General features: G+C 32.5%; 1 long non-coding RNA gene across 1 annotated transcript; it reads right to left on the bottom strand.

Annotated features, from left to right (window-relative positions):
* Positions 1 to 2,530: 2,530 nt before the first annotated feature.
* Positions 2,531 to 6,011, bottom strand: LOC107025622. Its single transcript, XR_001457431.2, has 3 exons — positions 5,446 to 6,011; positions 2,946 to 3,001; positions 2,531 to 2,861 (listed from the first exon to the last, which is right to left on the bottom strand). It is a non-coding gene; the product is annotated as an uncharacterized LOC107025622 (long non-coding RNA).
* Between the last annotated feature and the right edge of the window lie 708 nt (positions 6,012 to 6,719).

Raw genomic sequence — 6,719 nt, 5'->3', positions numbered from 1 at the left:
AAAAGTGAAACCCGGTTACAAGCAATGTCAGAAAATGTTATTAATCTCACAATCAAGAAATCTACCTACTATTTGAAGAGCCTAAGCGGATACAACACCGACCACTAAGTTATTACCCCTAGATAACATAGACTTTGCTAAGAAGATACCACACGACTCACTAAACACCATGCTCTGGATGATTTAGAATTTTCTAAGCGGATACAACACCGTCCACTAAACCACCTAACTTTAGATGACTTAGAATTTGACTAAGAAAAAAATGAGGTTGCTCACTAAATCAGTTATCCTTAACTAATTTAGACTTTTACAAACCTGAAAAAAATATCTGAATCCTGTATTCATTGGGAACAAATTTATATTGCAAGCACAAAATATATAATCATAAGACAACTAGATAGCTTGCAGCTCTATCACGATCCCTGTTGCTCTTAGGATGACACTTCTTGAAGATGGACTTTGCTTTTTGAGCTTTTGGATTTTCTGAAATCCAAAACTTTGTTAGTCAAAACTTGTGTTTGTGTTGTTGGAGAAGAGACTATATCAAAGTGGACACAAACAGCTGGGACGAGGCTATTGGCGGAGATATGCTGTCATGAAAAGCTTTGCACCAACCACATCAGAGTAAGCTTCTGGACAGATGTCTTTTCGTCCTTTTCTCGTACGCAGACTTTCTAGGACCAGGTCCCTTGCTGTGTTCATTGAGAGTTCTAGAATAGAGTTGTTGGCTGACTTCTTCCTTTGAATGAATGACTTCAGCATTGTGTTTGTCATGTTGAACATATCAACCATAAAGAGTTATTACCCGTTTGACAAACACTCAAATCTATTCATATTGGCTCGGTACTCTGGTGCCTGACTTACATTGACAAGACACAACTTTACAATTGTACATCATTATGTATCAGATGGAGTAAAATCTGCGAGGGACTTGGTCCCTGCATTTGTGTGCCACTGAAACAGACAAACCCGTCAACTCTTCTTATTGGTGCAGTACGTTACACTATTTACCTACCACCTGACCTTGACAACTATAAAAATCTACCCCACGATGAATATGAACGAGATCATTTGCCAGGTACCAGATGTATTTGTGAGGATCATTCAAACACCTAGAGTTAAAAAAATTTCCCTTTTATTATGAAGACACACAAATATTCCTCATTCTGAATTTATTTATTCACTTCCCATTTCATCATTCCCGATATCAGAGAACCCTTTCTTGGATCTGGTCTTTAGTTTGATTCTGCATTTGTGAGGTTTCCTGGATCTAGTACCTGGTTAGATTCATCATTTGTGAGGATCATCAAATTACCTAGAATTTAACAACCCCCCCCCCCTTGATGATGACACACAAATGTTCCTATCATTGAGTTTATTCATTAAGTTGCCATGTTGTTAGTCGCAATGACAAGTATTTTGTCCCTTGTTAGATCCATAAGTTTGTTAAATCATCAAAACTCAATATCAAATCCAAACTAACATTTTCCCTCTTTTTGATGATAACAAGCTTATTCACTAGTTCCCCTATCAACAAGAACTCTTGGGGTAACTGGAGTTTCCTCATCCCTGAATTTTATCAAATCATGAAAACATCAAAATAATATTTTTTTTTCCTTTTTGATGATGACAACCAGTTCCCCCCATCAACAAGAACTCTTTAGGTAACTGGAGTTTCATCACGAAGTTTGTCAAATCATCAATTCATCAAAATAGCAAAAACAGAGGGAATATTAATATGATAAAATTGCCGCATGGTTTTGATATGTTGTAGTGTGAGGTGAACATTCCATCAACCATTTAACAGTATACCTATCACCTCGCCATCTGTCAAATAAGAAGACAGTAGCCCATAAGAAAACCCACAAATACAGTGAGGAAGAATATGCAGTTGACTGCACCTTGCAATTTTGTCTACTCTATAACTTATTTAGCAATATTCTCAACCTAAAGGCCGGTTGCGTGCAAATTTTATTGCCCAACTAATTCAGGACTATAATTAAATCACTTATTTATGACATTTCCTCCCACAACATGCAAGAGAGATCACAAAAACCAGAATGTGTATATATCTTTCATATAATCAACCAAAAAAGAGAAAACATTATGTATTTCTTCTATATCTGTTTATTATATATGGATCTTGTTTGCAGAATGTGTGACTATACCAATTAGGAGTCAATGTGGTTGTTGTTTGGTCCTGACTAAAGGAAAGAACCTAAATTTATAATTAAAATTGAACTAAAAATTTGCTCTAAGGTGAGGAGAATCAGGATGTACATTTTTTGTTTGAGTTAGCAAAGATTGTTTTCCATCAATATATAACACTCTCTCAATAGTACAATATTTAAGCATAAGGTAGCAATCTGAGCCTACTCCAGAATTAATATGCCTCAAGGTGATTGAGTAAAGTATTTAAACATAAGGTAGCAATCTGAGCCTACGATTGAGTGATTTTCTCATGCTGATTCACTTGGCTAATGAAAGGGTAATATTGAGGAAAGAGAAGTATATTTCGAAAATCATACGCTAAAATAAGACTAGGTTCATATTATTTCAAAGTTGAGTTATGACTCGAATTACTGTTGTGTATCTAACAGCAGGTATCTAGTGCTTTTAAATCCACGTGTCAAGATAAATTTGTGCAACGACAGAAGCATTTGACATTGATGTAGTTTCAAAGTGCCATAGCAGTTAGCATGATGCAATTTATAAGAATCAGGAACTATTATTCATCCTAGACTTGGGAGACTGAAGTGAAAGATGCTATATAGGATCTTGAGTACAGAAACAAAGCTATGTGACTGTTTCTGCTGTATTGAGAGCTGTCATTCCTATACAAAAGTGCATCTTTGGGCAACCTGTGTAACAATTCCACAAAAAGATTAGAAACAAAACGAAATGTTAAACAAACCAACAACGGAGAATTGAGAAACAGCGCTTACACATTTGTCAATGCATTGCCAATAAACAAAATACTGTCCAATGCAATGCTTGCTCCCTGATCAATTAGAGACACAAAGAGTGAAAACCACTACAAATTTTAAGACATGCAAAATTTCACAAATAATTAAGTTGGTTGCTAATATTTAGGCAGAGGGAGTAGATGATTAGTTTTGTTTTACTGTAGCTTTTCAATTTTTAAAGGTTAAAATGTTATATTTAATTGTATTTATCTTCACAAAAATAAATGTATTCATAGTTATATGTCGTCTTAAGATCATTTAAAATATTTTGCCTTCTTTATATATTTTACTCAAAAAAAATATTTTAGAATATCGTTTCAATAATTCATTGATCTCTTTGTATAATAATCAAACGTTGAGGTTTGAAATTTATCATATTGGTTTTAAGGAAAGAATTCTTCAAATTAATCAAAAATATCATACAATGACACAAAATAAAGTTCAATTGTTATATAATTTCTTCTTTAGTATAGTATAAATAAAAAAAAAGGAAACTTCACATATAACCACTTTAAAATAATTAATTATTTTCCATAGCTATAGTTTGATAATTACAATTTGTAGCTATATGTTATTTGGAGGCGAGAGGGGGAAAAGAGTGGAGAAAGGTGAATTTTATATGTATATTGGTTAGATAATTATATATTATACATATGTGATTGTATATATTACAAGAAAGATTGGGAGAGAGAGGAGAGAGGTGAGCACTATTGGGAGAGGGAGGAGAGAGGCGAGCGAGATAGGGAAGAGAGTGGGAAAAAGGTAAATTGTATATGTACATAATTGTATGTAACTGTATATTATACATATACATATGTATAAATGGCAAGCGAGACCGGGAGATGGAGGAGAGAGGTGAGCGAGATTGAGAGATGGAGGAGAGAGGCGAGCGAGAGAGGGAAAAGAGTGGGAGAGAGGTCAATTGTATATGTATATTGGCTAAAAAATTATATATTATACATTTTTATTTGTTTATCATGGCGAATTATACATATACAAAAATGACTAATTATACAAACTCGAGGTTAGCCCTCATAATTAATGTATAATGTTAGTCGCGAGTAGTAAATATAGCAAACTATAGCTATTATGTGTAATTAAATAGTATATGTTTACTTATGCACGTAATTTTCCCTAAAAAAATCATGTAGTGACACAACGAAAATTAAGTTGTTCAGCCTTTTTAGCTTTATTATATATAATTCTAGAAGTAATTTCATTTTCATATATTTTAATGAATGAAAATTTTCAATAAAATTCTTAAAAATTAGATTATATAATTACAAGAATATCCAAATGAAAAATACTTGAATATCAACCTATAGATTATTGTTTGCCTACACATAATTTCCTTAATTTAATATAGTACATTTCACTGAAAGACTAAAAATTCTTAAGAAAATTAATTACTAAAAATAAAAAATATATACACAGATAAAAGAAAAAAATTTCCATAAATATATGACACTCACATTTAAACTAATTAAATATCTAAAAGAATCATCATTCGATATAAAATTCAATTCAGACAAAAAAGAAGAAGAAATAGAGTTTCAAGCATATTAGTTTCCTTATTTCATGTCTTCATTCATGGTATTTAAGTATGATTATTGGAGTTGTTAGAATAGTTATATTTTGTATAACTTAAATATTTTTTCATTGCTCCATACACATTAAGATATTTATTATTTCTAGTTTCATTGGAAGGAAAAAATTAAGCGTCAATGAAACATGTATATCATGTCCGTTAACCTTTTGTATAACTTATCAAATAGATTGAACATATTATTTTCTTTTTAGTAATACTTTACGCATATAAGAATCTTGAAAACTTAATAACTTGATTAAAAAAATTGACTACCATAATACTTATACCTACTCATCAAATGAAAATCAAACATTATTTTATTTACTTTCTCCGTCTCATTTTATTTGATAATATTTGACTAGATACTTGGTTTAAGAAATAAATGAAGAATTTGAATTGTATATCAAATTGCCCTTCAAAAGTAGACTTAATTTTTCTCTCCTCATAAATGTATTAGAATGTTATTTTTAAAAGGCAAAATGGTCTGGTGGACCCTTATATTTGTATCAGTTTGTATTCTGAATCCTTCTACTTATCTATTTATCATCTGGACCCTTAAAGTCAATAAAAAAATTATCAAACCCCTTTGACCATTGACCACGCTTATGTTGCTTTAAGATGGCTGAGTTGGCGAAAGTGTGTGATTTCACACCCCTTAAGGCGAGTGAAGAACTTTTTTAGGTTTAAAAAAATTAAATATATAAAAAAATAAAAAAAATAAAATTATAAAAAATTTTAAAAAATCATTACTTTTTCCCCAGTACCCCTTCTGTTTGGCCATTTTCATGGCCAAACTTTTTTTTATCCTTCTCCGCCATTTACAAACATCTATGTAGCAGATCTATTTAGAAAATATTGGCAACTGATTCACAGTGGAGGGAGAAAGCATACCATCGCTCGTCGGAGACCATTGAATCGCAGTGGCTTGAGAGAGAAGTGGGACTAGTGGTGCACGCCACCATTGTTCCGCACTATAGTGTGAGAGAGATGCGACACTGACTACTAGAGAGGAGAACGAGGTGGGTTAGTGTGCGGCCATGACGATGAAGAGTTTTTTCAGTCAGATCTGATGGTGCGGTGGCTTAAGTTGTTGTTTTTGTGGAGGTTGGAGGAGGAAAGGAAAATAGTAAGGGTGTGCGATAGAGACCAACATGAATGAAGGAAAAAGAATATGTGATTTCGCTGACATTATAATTTCCACTGGATAACGTTGTATGTTCCAGACGATCCAACATTAGTCAGTGTCCGGCTACATTTGATTGCGATTGAACCGGCACTTTCAATATTGGTTTGGAATGGAACAACGAATGAAGGGTAGTTCAAATGTGTGACATTGTATATTCTGCTTTAATCACATGTGAAGTCTCTTCTAGCTATGTTACTGAATCTTGAAGGTAATAATCGGCGTTTATGTCGTAATTAAGGCCTGCTTTATGTAATAAAACAGTGAAGATAGAGATAATGGGATGTTTGGAGTTTCATTTTAGAAAATGTCAAAAATAAATTAAAATGATATTATTTTACATTTTATTAAATAATTTTTAAAAATAGTTATGAAATAATAATGATTTGGCATTAAAATATTGACGCGGATATGACATGTAAATTATATAAAGGAGGGTAAGCTACACACATAGTTTGAGCGGCATAAAAGTCTCATCTTAATTGAGTTTAAGCGTCCAGATGATAAAAAGATAAGTAGAAAGGTTCAGAATACAAACTGATACAAGTTCAAGGGTTCACCAGACCATTTTGCCTTTTTAAAATTAAGTGGAACTAGTGTTGGCAATTTAAGCCCATTTTCACTGACCCGCCCAAATAGCCCATCAAATATGGGTTGAAAGAGTTATTTTAAATATGGGTAAACCCATATTCGGGATTAAACACATATTTTACCCATTAAAATATGAGTATTTTATGGGTAAACTATGGGTCAAATTTGGGTATTGCATGTTTTCTCAAAATTTTTAAAAAATCTTCCATTACCAAATTTTAGAAGCGATTTTTTAAAACATTTATATATGAGTCCCTATAAATAATTCAACTCTCGACCTCCACCATACGCATCCCAAAAAAATTAAAGTTTAATTTTACAAAAATATTTTGAACTTCAAAATTTTATTTTTTCACCCCTACCCTCGACCCTCCCCCACCCACCCCCATAC

Source organism: Solanum pennellii, chromosome 7 (genome assembly GCF_001406875.1).
Source record: "Solanum pennellii chromosome 7, SPENNV200".
In the NCBI taxonomy this organism is placed as follows: Eukaryota; Viridiplantae; Streptophyta; class Magnoliopsida; order Solanales; family Solanaceae; genus Solanum; species Solanum pennellii.
Note: the sequence above shows the minus strand (reverse complement) of the source record. Positions and strands in the feature narration are given on the sequence as shown.